The sequence below is a fragment of the Hylobates moloch genome, unplaced genomic scaffold, assembly GCF_009828535.3.
Source record: "Hylobates moloch isolate HMO894 unplaced genomic scaffold, HMol_V3 SCAFFOLD_5, whole genome shotgun sequence".
NCBI lineage: Eukaryota > Metazoa > Chordata > Mammalia > Primates > Hylobatidae > Hylobates > Hylobates moloch.
This window is the reverse complement of record NW_026652280.1, coordinates 84,855,894-84,872,410: the sequence shown is the minus strand read 5'-3', so window position 1 is coordinate 84,872,410 and position 16,517 is coordinate 84,855,894.

Genomic DNA, 16,517 nt, shown 5'->3' with positions numbered 1-16,517 from the left:
CCAGACACTCCCCACAGGGCAAGTTCATCTAACCGTGTGCTTAGAGGCTCCAGGGCAGACCGCTCTCCCACCAAGCGACTGTCTCAGATAATAGTCAATTTGCAACCCAAAGTATGCCCACTATGAAACTCTCTCCCACCAGGAGGTTGCCTCAAAAGACAACAGTCCATCTACGACCTCAAATATGCCCACTACAAGACTGTCTCCCACCTGGAAAGTCTTTGGCCACTTTTACAACCCATGAAGGTGCCAGCAGTTACCAACTTGACTGCCCAGTAGATAAGGCACCAAAGGGAGTCAGCAGATCCCCCACCTGCTTGCTTCCTCTCGCATGTGTCATGCATGCCAGCATGCCAGCCTCCCCCACATTAAAAGCACCCACTTTCTGCTCCAAAGCCAAAGCACTGCCCTTAAGGCAGGAAGCTGGTACTTCTTCCCCTAAGTTAGCTTTGGAATAAAAAGTCTCTTTCTTTATACCAGACCTTACTCTCATTAACTGGACTCTGCAAGCAGCAAGCGACTGAACCTGCATTTCAGTTACAATTTTGGTGACCCACATGGGGAAGTGCTGCCTGCTCTAGGTGAGTCTGAGCTGGATAGCCCAGTTATGCTCCTGGGTGAGGCATGGGGTCACCTGTGAGTGCCAGCTGCTCATAGCTAGCGGACCCCGTGACAGGAACACCATGGAACTTCCTGGCAGCTGCCAAAAATGCTTTTGTTTTTGGAGGAGCCTTTCTTTCACCTCCCGGCATGACATCTGCCACCTTCAGTGTTTCACTGGTACAAAGCGCAAGTGACCTCTGAAGAAGACAGCAAACTTTGGAACTGGGTGACTTATTTGGAGTGCACCTGACTACCCTCTTCCTCTTTTTTTTTTTTTTTTTTTTTTTTGAGATATGGAGTCTTGCTCTGTCTCCCAGGCTGGAGTGCAGTGGCTTGATCTCAGCTCACTGCAACCTTCGCCTGCCGGGTTCACGCCATTCTCCTGCCTCAGCCTCCTGAGTAGCTGGGACTACAGGCGCCCACCACCTCGCCCGGCTAATTTTTTGTATTTTTAGTAGAGACAGGGTTTCACCGTGTTAGCCAGGATGGTCTTGATCTTCTGAACTCGTGATCCACCCGCCTCAGCCTCCCAAAGTGCTGGGATTACAGGCGTGAGCCACCACGCCCAGCCCACCCTCTGCCTCTTTTGGGGTGTCACTGGGGGCCCTGCTCTGCTTAAGATGTGGCTGCTATTGACACCATTTGAGCATTTTATGCATTTATATTTGTTTGTGCATGTGGAACCATAAGAGCTTTGCTTAGCTCAAACTCAGCTGCCCATGGAGGCATTTAGATCTGAGGAGGGGGATTCAGGACCTCACCCAGCCCCTCAATTGGAGACTCATTGGGAAGCACACTGTTTGCAAATGTGAATGTATGACTGTGTGTGGGCTCTGGCCCTTTTCTTGACTCTTTACCTTCAATTTCACCCTCCTGACTATCCAGAAGAGCTGCCCACATGGGCTACTGAGACTTTCCCTCATGGAAGACAAACAAGAATGGTGGGGTTTTTTTTGTTTTTTATTTTTTTGCGACAAAGTCTTACTCTGTCATCCAGGCTGGAATGCAGTGGCACGATCTCGGCACACTGCAACCTCCACCTCCCAGATTCAAGCGATTCTTCTGTCTCAGCCTCCCAAGTAGCTGGGATTACAGGCATGCACCACCATGCCTGGCTAATTTTTGTATTTTTAGTAGAAACGGGGACTCACCATGTTGGCCAGGCTGGTCTCGAACTCCTGACCTCAGGTGATCTGCCCACCTCGGCATCCCAAAGCACTGTGATTACAGGCATGAGCCACCGTACCCAGCCTCATCTATTTATTGATATTACTATTTAGCCACTTCCCAGCAGTGTGACTGCTGTAACAAGAACAGGACTCAATTTCTCAAGGTAATAAAATAACAAGGCCATCATAGACAGAACATTGGGAACACTCCTTATAGGGAAATGGCTTTTCTTTTCCAGCCAGGTGCCAGGTAGCATTCCTGAACACCTGTCTCCTGGTCCCGAACAGAGGCACATCTTCGCTCATCTCAGCCCTGGGGTTGGGGGGCAGTGGTATTCTGGACGGCCATCTCCCTGCCCCTCCCCACACCACCTGACCTTCTCAGTTCATCTGGATAAACCTGCTGTGCTTCCTGTCCAGGAAGTGAGAATTGAGGTGCTTGCGAAAGGCTGAGCCAAAGTCTAGTAACTGTGGTGGCTGGAAGGATCATGAGTTTCCTTTTGGTCACTTTACCTTTTTTTCTTCCTCTCCTTTCTCGTGCCCCACTTGTGAATCCCGGCTCCTATGCAGAGGCCTGCCAGGTTGGCTTTCTCTGTCTTCTTTTCTGCCTGCTTTACATTTGCTGTTACTAAGCTGCTGGTGCTGAGATAAGACTCATTGTTTGCGGACTAGCTAGAATGTGAACACCGGAAACGAATTTGAAACTGAAGGAAAAACGAGCAAAAGAGGTGTTTTTAAAAACCAAACCGCCATAGAGGCTGCTTTACCCAAAATTTTTTTTAATTTTTTTTTTTTTTTTGAGACACAGTCTGGCTGTGTCACCAGGCTGGAGGGCAGCGGTGTGATCTCAGCTCACTGCAATCTCCACCTCCCAGGTTCAAGCGATTCTTCTGCCTCAGCCTTCTGAGTAGCTGGGACTATAGGTGCATGCCACCACACCCAGTTAATTTTTGTATTTTTAGTAGAGACAGGGTTTCACCATATTGGCCAGGCTGGTTTCGAACTCCTGACCTTGTGATCCACCCACCTTGGCCTCCCAAATGGCCCGGATTACAGGCGTGAGCCACCATGCCTGGCCTACCCAAATTTTAGTTCATAGCTTTCATTGGATTATATACTGGAGCGAACAAAGTTTATTTAGCCATATAAACATTCCAATTTCATGAAAGAATAGTGTGGATTCAGCTATCTTTTATAAAGCGGTGAGTCTGTATTTTTTTTTTTAACAAATGAGACTAATTTGTTATTACTAGTTCAATGAAAACAGCTAAATCTTCTGAGTTATCAACAGAATGCCTATGTGTTTGACTTTAAGGTTCTTAAACACCCAGTGCTCACAGCCTTTAAAAATGGTTAACAGGGAAATAATTTTAAATAATGACCACCTTTGTGTAATATCTTAGTTTTCAGAAGTAATATAAATAAAGGATTAAAAATGGGAAAATTGGGTACATACAAATGAGATACATTCTTGTAAGTAAACTTTTTTATAATTTAAAATCTTAAAATCATGTTGGATGCTTATCGGATGTCTATGTCATTTCCAATTAAGAAAGGGTTATCGTATGGAAAACGTTCCAAAAGTTGTTGAATGGTTCTCATCTATAAAATGCTAATATCTGATAGGCAGTTCAGGATTCTTGCTTCCCAAGTTTATATAAAATGTGCCAAAGAAGATGTGTTCTTAGCCAGGCGCGGTGGCTCACGCCTGTAATCCCAGCACTTTGGGAGGCCAAGGCGGGTGGATCATGAGGTCAAGAGATCGAGACCATCCTGGCCAACATGGTGAAACCCCGTCTCTACTAAAAATACAAAAATTAGCTGGGTGTGATGGCACGCGCCTGTAGTCCCAGCTACTCGAGAGGCTGAGGCAGGAGAATCACTTGAACCCAGGAGGCGGAGATTGCAGTGAGCCCGGATCACGCCACTGCACTCCAGCCTGGGAACAGAGTGAGACTCCGTCTAAAAAACAAAAAAGTGTTCTTATTGAGAAAAAGTAATTTTGTCTAATTCAAAAGTTATCTAAAAGCTCATTCAGGCTGGGTGCGGGGCCTCATGCCTGTAATCCCAAAACTTTGGGAGGCTGAGGCGGGAAGATCACTTGAACCTGGGAGTTCGAGGCTGCACTGAGCCATGTTGCACCACTGCACTCCAGCCTGGGCAACAGAGCAAGACCCGTCTCAAAAAAAAAAAAAAAAACTAGGCCGGGCGCGGTGGCTCACGCTTGTAATCCCAGCACTTTGGGAGGCCGAGGCGGGCGGATCACGAGGTCAGGAGATCGAGACCACGGTGAAACCCCGTCTCTACTAAAAATACAAAAAATTAGCCGGGCATGGTGGCGGGCGCCTGTAATCCCAGCTACTCGGAGAGGCTGAGGCAGGAGAATGGCGTGAACCCAGGAGGCGGAGCTTGCAGTGAGCCGAGATTGTGCCACTGCACTCCAGCCTGGGTGACAGAGCAAGACTCTGTCTCAAAAAAAAAAAAAAAAAAAAACTACTTCAAACTATGGACTTGGAAAGGTTATTACATGCGTGTAACCTTCTGTATTGCTTTTAAACCCCTTGTGCTGTTAAGTTACAGGGCTTTGACTCTTGGGTCTGAAAAGGGCACATGATAATGTCATGTTCAGCCTTAATTCATTTGAGGAGTTAAAATCCTTTGCAAGCTCACCGGTGACTGCTCTAGTTTCCTTCTGGGAAGAACAATGGTGTCTCCCCCATGCTGTAGCTCAGTAGCTAAGGTTCAGCCTTTCACAATGGCAGCCTGGGTCCAATTCATGACTTAGGGAATGAGTCTTTTCTGGTTTGTTATTTGTTGACCTTTGCCATTTATTGATTCATTTTCCCTCCGTGGACAGATTCTGATTTCCTGTCTTGAAATTTTTCTTTCTCTCAGCTACCTCTGGGGCAACTCTAGATTGTGTAAAAAACTCTTGCCACGGCCGGGCGCAGTGGCTCACGCCTGTAATCCTAGCACTTTGGGAGGCCGAGGCGGGTGGATCACCAGGTCAGGAGATTGAGACCATCCTGGCTAACACAGTGAAACTCCGTCTCTACTAAAAATACAAAAATTAGCCAGGCATGGTGGCGCCTGCCTGTGATCCCAGCTACTTGGGAGGCTGAGGTGGGAGAATCACTTGAACCCGGGAGGTGGAGGTTGCAGTGAGCCGAGATCACACCACTGCACTCCAGCCTGGGCAACAAGAGTGAAACTCCATTTCAAAAAAAAAAAAAAAAAGAATTGGGTTTAACATTAATAGTACACTAAAGCAAAGGTGAAATTTGACTTTCTCTTTTGAACAAATTTTTGTGTAATATTTAAAGGTAATAAAACATTTTGCTAGCCTGGGCAACATGATGAAACCCTGTCTCTACCAAAAATACAAAAATTAGCTGGTTGTGGTGGCAGACACCTATAGTTCCAGCCACTCATATGGGAGGACTGCCTCAGCCTGGAAGGTTGAGGCTACAGAAAGCCAAAATCACACCACTGCACTCTAGCCTGGGTGACAGATTGAGACCCTGTCACAACAACAACAAAAAAACCCAAAACATTGTTTGTCATTTGAATAAACAACAGAAAAAAAGGGGAGGGAAAAGAGACAGATTTGGTTGGCCTCATGCTGTCTTTACTGAGTCTCGTTTGGAAAGTCGAGGCTACCATCAGCCAAGAAGTAAAGATTTTTGCCTTTAAAATTTTTTTGAGGCCCGGGCGCGGTGGCTCACGATTGTAATCCCAACACTTTGGGAGGCCGAGGCGGGCGGATCATGAGATCAGGAAATCGAGACCACGGTGAAACCCCATCTCTACTAAAAAATACAAAAAATTAGCCGGGCGTGGTGGCGGGCGCCTGTAGTCCCAGCTACTCGGAGAGGCTGAGGCAGGAGAATGGCGTGAACCGGGGAGGCAGAGCTTGCAGTGAGCCAAGATTGCGCCACTGCACTCCAGCCTGGGTGACAGAACGAGACTCTGTCTCAAAAAAAAAAAAAAATTTTTTTTTGAGTCATCATTTTGGCTACATAAATGACTTCTAATGACCTGGGATTCTATTTTGTAATATCAAGTGTTTAAACCTTTGATATATGACAAACTTTCCAAAGTCAAATTCTCAATTAAGTCTTGTTTTTATCTGATTAACGCTTTTTTATATTAGGCACCCTAAAGACCTAAAGAGACATATTCGGCCTAGTTGGTATATTAAACTGTTGGAGGGCAAGTGAGCTTCAAAACCGGGGCTTAGCCTGGGAAGGTTCTGGGCTTTGCTCAGGAAAGAATTCAAGAGAAGCCAGTGGTAGAAGAAAACAGCTTTATTGAGGTGGCAGTGTTACCGCTCCATAACTGCTCTGCAGAGCAGGGCCACCCCATAGGCAGTGTGTCGAGAGTAGCAGCTCAGAGGCAGTTCTGCAGACATATACATGTCCACTTTTAATTATATGCAAATAAAGGGGCAAGTTGTTTGGAATTTTCTAGAAAAGGGGTGGTATTTCTGGAAAGGGGTGGTAACTTCCAGGTGCAGTCATGGTAATGGTAAAGTGACATGGCACTGGTGAGTGTGTCTTATGGAGAGGTGCTTTTGCCTCCTCCCTGTTTCAGCTGGTCTTCAGCCTGGTCCAGAGTTCAAGCCCCACCTCGGGAGTCAAGTCCTGACTCCTACCTCATTCCCCTCTCAGAGATTAGATACTCCTCTTTACTCTTAAGGGGGCTACAGAAGGGTAGAGGTCCGTCTTCTGTAACTATTAATACTTCCTGCCGAGTTGATGGGCATAGGCCCTGCCTAGTACTGGAAGGGTAAAAATCTCCAGATACCTGATCTAAGGGGCCAAAAGGCAGAATGTTTTTATTCTCCAGGTCAGGAGTTGGATGGGTTGGAAGCCTTTTGCCAGCATTGTCTTTACCTGGAACTTCTGTAATCTAGAAGACACAAACATTACTAAGAGGTTAAACAAGCAAGGGCCAAAGATTAGTAATAACAAGACAGCTGTCAGAGGTCCTAGGAGAGGTAAGAACCAGGTGAGCTTGGGACGGCATTTTTGATAGTCAACCAGATATAATTGGGGTCAGTGCCCTGTTTATATAGCCAGGTAGCTTGCTCATAGATCTTTTGAATGTTAATCTCAACCTGTCCAGAGTTGGTAATATATGTGCAGCAGGTTTTATTCATAGTTGCACAGACTCCACCTTTTTCAGCTAGTAAATAATCCAATGCTAGTCTGTTTTCAAGAACTACATTTGCCAAAGAGCCTAGGGACTCTTGAATTCCCTTTAATGCCTCACCTGTGTTGGTAACTGGGGATTCTAGAGTTTGAGTCAAGTTCTTTTTTTTTGTGACAGGGTCTCGCTCTGTCGCCCAGGCTGGAGTGCGGTGGCGCAATCTCGGCTCACTGCAAGCTCCACCTCCCAGGTTCAAGCAGTTCTCCTGCCTCAGCCTCCCAAGTAGCTGGGATTACAGGCACACACTAGCACGCCTGGCTAATTTTTTGTATTTTTGTAGAGATGGGGTTTCACCATGTTGGCCAGGATGGTCTCAAACTCCTGACCTCGTGATCCGCCCACCTCAGCCTCCCAAAGTGCTGGGATTACAGGCGTGAGCCACCGCGCCCAGCCAGTACTCCCCCCTTCCTAGACTAGGCAGTTGCTTTTCCCCTGTGTGGTCTCATCTGGGAGAAAGCACCATATATGGTTTCCTCACTTACAAGTGGAATCCCATTTATCTCGCTGAGGCCTTGGGAACTTGGCAACTACAGTTAGATCAGAGCATTGCAGGGAAACTTCCGCTTTTATGTCATTAACACAACAGTGAGTGCAAAAGACAGAATCATTAGTGCACTGGAGATATACATACCCAACTTCCCAGGTCCAGGCAACAGTGGTAGCGGGATTCAGGTGGAATCTGTCAGTGGAGGAGAGTTCCACCTAACAAGTTGGGGTTCTGGGTACCTTGGGATTGCTATGGTTAGGAAGGCTGGGGAGATTATAGATTTTCTGGATGGGACAGAAGGTACAACTCTCTCTCCTGGGGATGTTGATGACAAATCCATCAACCGTGAAGATGATTCCCTGATGCTATAATTTTTGAAATATTTACTATGGAATTTTGTTCCCAGCCACAGTCAATCAGGGTAACTAGGAGAGCAAAGCCTTAGAGTGACATCTATACCCAATGAAGACAAAATAGGTGTTTCCTAGGAGGAGGCGGTTGGCAAAAGCAGTAGAAAAGAAGTATTACAGTCAGGAAGAAGGGAAAAATGAATGCTCCTATTTCCACCCACAGCATCACATTACCATTTCTGGCTGAGTGTTGATTCTTTTTCTTTTTTCTTTTTTTTTTTTTGGATGGAGTCTCGCTCTATCACCCAGGCTGGAGTGCAGTGGCATGATCTCGGCTTTTGTGCCTGCAACTCATAAGGAACAGGTTTAGGCCGGGCACGGTGGCTCACGCCTGTAATCCCAGCACTTTGGGAGGCCAAGACAGGTGGATCATTCAAGGTCAGGAGTTTGAGACCAATCTGGCCAAGATGGTGAAACCCTGTCTCTACTAAAAATACAAAAATTAGCCGGTCGTGGTGATGTATGCCTGTAATCCCAGCTATTTGGGAGGCTGAGGCAGGAGAATTGCTTGAACCTAGGAGGCGGAGGTTGCAGTGAGCCGAGATCGTACCACTGCACTCCAGCCTGAGAGACAAAGCAAGACTCCTTCTCAAAAAAAAAAAAAACAGGTTTAATCCTAGATAGGTGTACCCAGCAAGTTATTTCTTGAAGTTTAGCAGCAGTGGGGATACTCAGCAACACCTGTTAGGGGCCCTTCCATTTTGGTTGTAATTGATCCTTAGGGGTTCCTTCTTTCCACATTTTTAGTAAGACTAAGCCTCCTGGCTGAAGGGGTGGGGGTAATTATTTCTCTTGTGGAAGGAGGCAATATTTTATTTCCATACCTTGAAGGACTTTTGAACCTGGCCTAAGTTGATAATATGAGTGAGCATTCTATGTGTCTCTCCATCAAACAAGAGGTCTGAAGTTAAAATACTTCATAAAATAAGATTAAAACTTATTTTGCAAATAAATTTGTCCTACTATGATTTGTCTTTAGCAAAATTGGGATTAGAGAGATAAAAATTATGTTTTGGAAAAAAACTATAGGCCGGGAGCAGTGGCTCACACTTGTAATCCCAGCACTTTGGAAGACCAAGGCAGGCAGATCACTTGAGGCCAAGAGTTCGAGACCAGCCTGGCCAACATGGCAAAACCTCATCTCTATTAAAAATACAAAAAATTTTCTGGGTGTGGTGGCACATGCTTGTAATCCCAGCTACTCGGGAGGCTGAGGCATGAGAATCACTTGAACCTGAGAAGCAGAGCCTGCAGTGAGCCAAGATTGTGCCACTGCTCTCCAGCCTGGGCAACAGAGCGACACTCTGTCTCAAAAAAATATATATATATAGTAAACCTGTTGTTAGATTCTAGTCTTGTCTGTTGTTTTTGAGTTTTTATAATTTTCTACAACCTGGATTAAATCTTGAATTCTTTCCAGGCTACAGGTTATTAAATTAATGCTTTCAAATTATTCTTCCATTGTTCTGATTTGAACTCAGTGAAAGTACTACTACATTATTCCTTGTAAAACAGGTGAGGAAAACACATCAGATGGCCACCCCCTTCCTCCTCTGTGATTAAAGATGCTTTGAATCTTCCTTCCTTCCTCCCTTCCTCCCTTCGTCCTTGCTTTCTTCTTTTCTTCTTTCTTTTCTTCCCTCTGTGGCCCAGGCTGGACTACACTCGGCTCGCTGCAGGCTCCCGTAATTCTCCTGCCCTGGCCTGCGGGCTGCCTGTGACTGCCGGCACGCGCCACCACCCCTCCCTGGTTTTTCTCTTGGGCTGGAGGCGCGGTTTCGCCATGTCGGCCAGGCTGGTCTCCAGCTCCTGACCTCGAATGGTCTGCCCGCCTCGGCCTCCCGAGGTGCTGGGACTGCAGACGGAGGCTCGCTCACTCGGTGCTCGGTGTTGCCGGGGCTGGAGTGCGGTGGCATGATCTTGGCTCGCTGCAGCCTCCGCCTCCCAGCCGCCTGCCTTGCCCTTCCAGGGTGCTGGGATTGCAGCCTCTGCCCGGCCGCCGCCCCGTCTGGGAGGTGGGGAGCGTCTCTGCCTGGCCGCCCATCGTCTGGGTTATGAGGAGCTCCTCTGCCTGGCCGCCCCGTCTGGGAGGTGAGGAGCGCCTCTGCCCAGCCGCCACCCCGTCTAGGAAGTGAGGAACGTCTCTGCCTGGCGCCCATCGTGTGGGATGTGAGGAGCGACTCTGCCCGGCCGCCACCCCGTCTGGGAAGTGAGGAGCGCCTCTGCCCGGCCGCCCCGTCTGGGAAGTGAGGAACGCCTCTGCCCGGCCGCCCCGTCTGGGATGTGGGGAGCACCTCTGCCCGGCCGCCTCGTCTGGGAGGTCTACCACAGAGGCCAGAAGCAATGTGGGGGCTGGACGTGGTGGCTCACGCCTGTAGTCCCAGTACTCTGGGAGGCCGAGGCGGGTTGATCACTTGAGGCTAGGAGTTCGAGACCAGCCTGGCCAACATGGCGAAACATATGAAAAATACAACTGACCAACCAACCAAGCGACAACAAAACAGGTCTACCCTGGAGTCATACTCTAATTTTTTCTATTTTCCTCCCTTTCTGATCCTTTATCCCACTTTCTTTTTCTTCCTCTTCCTTCTCCTTCTTCTTTGTCAAATAGAGGATTGAGTTATTATCATTGATCCATACAAAGTCCCTCTCTCATTTATTTTCTTTAATTCCCACCCCCCATTTCTATTCCCCGTCTTCCCATGGGCAACCTTCCTGTTTGATATGCATCTTTTTGTTTGTATGTACTTTTAGAAAATGTTTATTGTTTTGTGCGCAAAAAAAATTAAAAATAAATAAATAAATAAATTACCTACTGACTTCAAAAAAAAAAAAAAGATGCTTTGAATCTAACATCTGGATATATTGTGCCTAACATTAACCTTTGTTTTTCTTCTGTTTCCATAGAGGCTAACATCTGGATAAATTGTGCCCAAAATTAACCTTTGTTTTTCTTCTGTTTTCATAGAAATGCCTTTTTTTATTTTGAGACGGAATCTCACTCTGTCGCCTAGGCTGGAGTGCAGTGGCTTGATCTCAGCTCACTGCAACTTCTGCCTCCCAGGTTGAAGTGATTCTCCTGCCTCAGCCTCCTGAGTAGCTGAAACTACAGGTGCCCACCACCACGCCAGGCTAATTTTTATATTTTTAGTAAAGACAGGGTTTCACCATATTGGCCAGGCTGGTCTCGAACCCCTGACCTTGTGATCCACATGCCTCGGCCTCCCAAAGTGCTGAGATTACAGGTGTGAGCCATCGCACCTGGCCAGAAATGCCTCTTATTAAAAATCTGTTTGCTTTCATCACATGTAAATGCCTAGCCCATCTGCAATGCCACCTCCTGGATGGGATGCAACTATTTAACCAAACTGATCCATTCTCAAGAACTAGACAGGACTTATGATCACCTTCATGAGTGTTTATGATCACCTTCATGATCACCTTCCTGTAACCTGTTAAATTCATATTTAGCCAACCTGTCATCATATCTGGTTACTAGGGACAATGGGGAACCTGCCTTATGATTAAGACTAACTGCTGTGCATACATCCCAGATAATTTGGAAACGTCTCAGATAGCCCTGCAAGATATGCACCAGCAAATCAAAGCTATGTCTGCCCCAACATGGTCACTAGATCCATGGATGGCATCCTGGTTCGGGACAGGACCGTCCTGGGGATGGAAGCTACTTACTACTCTAGCCCTAGTTGCAAAAACAGGTACACTTCTCCAGTGTGGATTTTACTGCTGTTGCATCCTCTGTATGAGACTGCATGACAGGCTTTCCCAGAGAATTTCCACACCTCGCACCATAATGTTCCAAAAAATATCATCTGTAAGACCAGGCTACTTGTGAAGATTTCAAAATTCAAATAGATCAGTTCCTCTTTGACACCCAATGACCTACAACCCCTTTCAGCAGGAAGTAGCCAGAATGAATATGGTGTCCAAATCCCAAAGAAATGGAACGGAACTTGACGGTGGGGAATTGTAACCAAGTACCCCCAGTTTTCAAAGAAAAAGACAATGAATTACTACTTTTTAAAAATTATTTTATTTTCTGTTTTCTCCATTTCCCCCATTCCCCGCTTCCTATGTAGCCCTTTAGAAATGCAATTATAAACATTTACCTCCAATTCACCACACACTCCCTACAGGGCAAGTTCATCTAACTAGGTGCTTAGAAGCTCCAGGGCAGAACTCTGTCTGACCAGGGGACTGCCTCAACAGATAACAGTCAATTTACAAACCAAAGTGTACCCGCTATGAAATCTCTCCCAGCAGGAGGTTGCCTCAAGAACCTACATTATAACAGTAGTCCATCTACAACCCAAAGTATGCCCACTACAAAAATCTCTCCCATTTGGAGAGTTTTGGGCCACTTTTACAATCTAATCCTGCCCACAAAGGCAACAGCAGCCACCCGCTTGACCACCTGGTAGATAAGGCACTGAAGCGAGTACGTGAACCCCCACTTGTTTGCATGCCAGCATGCCAGCACCCCCATATTTAAAAGCATCAGCTTTCTGCCCTGAAGGCAAAGTGGTACCCTTAAGGCAGGAAACTTGTACTTCTTCCCCTAGCTGGCTTTGGAATAAAACGTCAGTTTCTTTATACCAGACCTCACTCTTATTAATTGGACTCTGCAAGCAGTGAGCAATTGAACCTGTGTTTCAGTTACAGGATTACAGGTGTGAGCCACTGTGCCTGGCTCACCAGTTTTTTACTTACTTACTTATTTATTTTTTGTTTGTTTGCTTTTGTTTTTTGGTTTTTTTTGAGATGGAGTCTCACTCTGTCGCCAAGGCTGGAGTGCAGTAGCACGATCTCTGCTCACTGCAAGCTCTGCCTCCCGGGTTCAAGCAATTCTTCTGCCTCAGCCTCTGGAGTAGCTGGGACTACAGGCGCCTGCCACCACGCCCGGCTAATTTTTTGTATTTTTAGTAGAGACAGGGTTTCACCGTGTTAGCCAGGATGGTCTCCGTCTCCCGACCTCGTGATCCACCCACCTCAGCCTCCCAAAGTGCTGGGATTACAGGCCTGCGCTACTGCGCCTGGCCAACAGTTTTTTAAAATGTAGCAAAAGGCCGGTTGCGGTGGCTCACACCTGTAATTCCAGCACTTTGAGAGGCCGAGGCGGGCGGATCACGAGGTCAGGAAATCGAGACCATCTTGGCTAACACGGTGAAACACCGTCTCTACTAAAAATACAAAAAATTAGCCGGGCGCGGTGGCGGGCGCCTGGAGTCCCAGCTACTCGGGAGGCTGAGGCAGGAGAATGGCGTGAACCCGGGAGGCGGAGGTTGCAGTGAGCCAAGATCTCGCCACTGCACTCAGCCTGGGTGACAAGAGGGAGACTCCGTCTCAAAAAAAAGAAAAAAAAAAAAAGTAGCAAATGGGGCCGGGCGTGGTGGCTCACGCCCGTAATCCCAGCACTTTGGGAGGCCAAGGAGGGTGGATCGCAAGGTCAGAAGACCGAGACCATCCTGGCTAACATGATGAAACCCCGTCTCTACTAAAAAATACAAAAAATTAGCCGGGCGTGGTGGCGGGCACCTGCAGTCCCAGCTGCTCAGGAGGCTGAGGCAAGAGAATGGCGTGAACCCGGGAGGCGGAGCTTGCAGTGAGCCGAGATCGCGCCACTGCACTCCAGCCTGGGCGACAGAGCGACACTCCGTCTCAAAAAAAAAAAAAAAAAAAAAAAAGTAGCAAATGGGCTGGGCACAGTGGCTCACGCCTGTAATCCTAGCACTTTGGGAGGCTGAGGTGGGCGGATCACCTGAGCCCACGAGTTCCAGACTAGCTTGGCCAACATGGTGAAACCCTGTCTCTACTAAAAACATAAAAATTAGCCGGGTTGGACCGGCTTGGTGGCTCACGCCTGTAATCCCAGCATTTTGGGAGGCCGTGGCGGGTGGGGGGGGGGGGGGGGATCACAAGGTCAGGAGTTCAAGACCACCCTGGCCAACATGGTGAAACCCTGTCTCTACTAATAATACAAAAAAATTAGCTGGGCATGGTGGCGCGTGCCCGGAAAGCTGAGGCAAGAGAATTCCTTGAACCGGGAACAGGGAGGCGGACGTAGCAGTGAGTGAGATCGCGCCATTGCACTCCAGCCTGGGCTACAGAGCGAGATACTGTCTCAAAACCAACAACAAAACCAAACAACAACAACAACAACAACAACAAAATTAGCCAGGCATGATGGCCCATACCTGTAATCCCAGCTACTCAGGAGGCTGAGGCAGGGGAATCACTTGAACCCAGGAGGTGGAGGTTGCAGTGAATGGAAATCATGCCGCTGCACTCCAGCCTGGGTGACAGAGTAAGACTCTGTCTCAAAAATAAAAAATAAAAAAAAAAAGAGCAAATGTAGTTAACCTTAGGCTAATGTTTGTAAATTCCCAGAACAAGAACAATGATGAAATGCTGATTTTGAGACTCTTACTTAGAGCTAAACTCACAAGAGAGGCCAAACTAGTTCCAAAATGGATCCAGTGCTCCCATACCTCCTCACCCTACCAGTCCTAATGGCAGAAGATGGAGCAGAAGCAGAAACAAGCCCTCTGTGGAAGGAAGCGTTCCCAAGGTGAACCCACAGAACTGTTATTTGACCTCACAACGACCCACCAAACCCATGAAGGTAAACGACCATGAGTGCATATCAGCAGAAACAAGAAACAACTTCCTGTATATGGCATAAGGGAAAGACCAAGTTTCACTATTTTTCCCTATTGTTCCAGCACCATTTCTCAAAAAGATTAAACTTTCCCCCATTAAGTTTCCTCGGAAAACTTATTAAAAATCAATTAAGAGAGGCCGGGCGCGGTGGCTCACGCCTGTAATCCCAGCACTTTGGGAGGCCGAGGTGGGTGAATCACGAGGTCAGGAGATTGAGACCAGCCTGGCCAACACGGTGAAACCCCGTCTCTACTAAAAATACAAAAAAATTAGCCAGGCATGGTGGCAGGCGCCTGTAGTCCCAGCTACTTGGGAGGCTGAGGCAGGAGAATGGTGTGAACCCAGGAGGCAGAGCTTGCAGTGAGTTGAGATCGTGCCACTGCACTCCAGTCTGGGTGACAGAGCGAGACTCCGTCTCAAAAAAAAAAAAAAAAAAAATCAATTAAGAGAAATAGGGAAGGAGAGGTGAATGGAGGGAAGAATTTGTTCTCACTCCAGGACTGGCTAGGAAACATTGCCAGCAATGTAAACAGAGGGAATTTCTGCAATAAACAGTGCCTTCATCACTTTTTTTTTTTTTGAGACAGGGTCTCACATTGTTACCCAGGGTCAAGCAATCCTCCCACCTCCACCTCCCAACTAGCTGGGACTACAGATGTGTGACACCACACGCAGCTAAGTTTAGTATTTTTTGTAAGGCCACCAGACTCAGCTAATGTTTCAAATTTTTTGTGGAGATGAGGTCTCAGTATATTGTCCAGGTTAATCCTCCTGCCTCGGCCTTCCAAAGTGCTGGGATTATAGGCATGTGCCACCACACCCAGCCAGTGTTATTTTCTTAGTTTTGTTTGTTTTGTTTTGTTACTGTCAGTAAAACCTTCTTTAATCAAGCCCAATATTTGGCTGGGCATGGTGGCTCACATCTGTAATCCCAACACTTTGGGAGGCCGAGGCGGGTGGGTCACTTGAGGTCAGGAGTTGGAGACCAGTCTGGCCACCATGATGAAACCTCATCTCTACTAAAAAATACAAAAATTAGCCGGGTGTGGTGGCATATGCCTACAGTCCTAGCTACTTGAAAGGGTGAGGCAGGAGAATCGCTTGAACCTGGGAGGCAGAGGTTGCAGTGAGCCGAGACTGCACCACTGCACTCCAGCCTGGGCGACAGAGTGAGACTCTGTCTCAAAAAAAAAAAAAAAAGAAACCCCATCTCTACTAAAAATACAAAAAATTAGCCAGGCGTGGTGGCGCATGCCTGTAATCCCAGCTACTCAGGAGGCTGAGGCAGGAGAATCGCTTGAACTCGGAGGCAGATGTTGCAGTGAGCAAAGATCGTGCCATTGCACTCCAGCCTGGGGAACAAGAGCAAAACTCCATCTCAAAAAAAAAAAGAAAAAAAAATGGCCGGGTGTGGTAGCTCACGCCTGTAATCCCAACACTTTGGGAGGCCGAGGCAGGAGGATCACGAGGTCAGGAGATCGAGACCATCCTGGCTAACACAGTGAAACCCCGTCTCTACTAAAAATACAAAAAATTAGCCGGGCGAGGTGGCGGCGCCTATAGTCCCAGCTACTCAGGAGGCTGAGGCAGGAGAATGGCGTGAACCCCAGGGGGCGGAGCCTGCAGTGAGCCAAGATAGCGCCACTGCACTCCAGCCTGGGCGACAGCGAGACTCTGTCTCAAAAAAAAAAAAAAAAAAAAATTAGCCGGGTGTGGTGGCACGTGCCTGTACTCCCAGCTACTCGGGAGGCTGAGGCAGGCAGAAGAATCGCTTGAACCTGGAGGCGGAGGTTACAGTGAGCTGAGATTGCACCACTGCACTCCAGCCCAGGCAATAGAGAGAGACTGTCTTAAAAAAAAAATTTTTTTAAAAAGGTGTGAGCCACTGCACCTGGCCAATGTCTAATTTATTTAATTGAAACAAAAGTGGGCTGGGTGCGGTGGCTCACGCCTGTA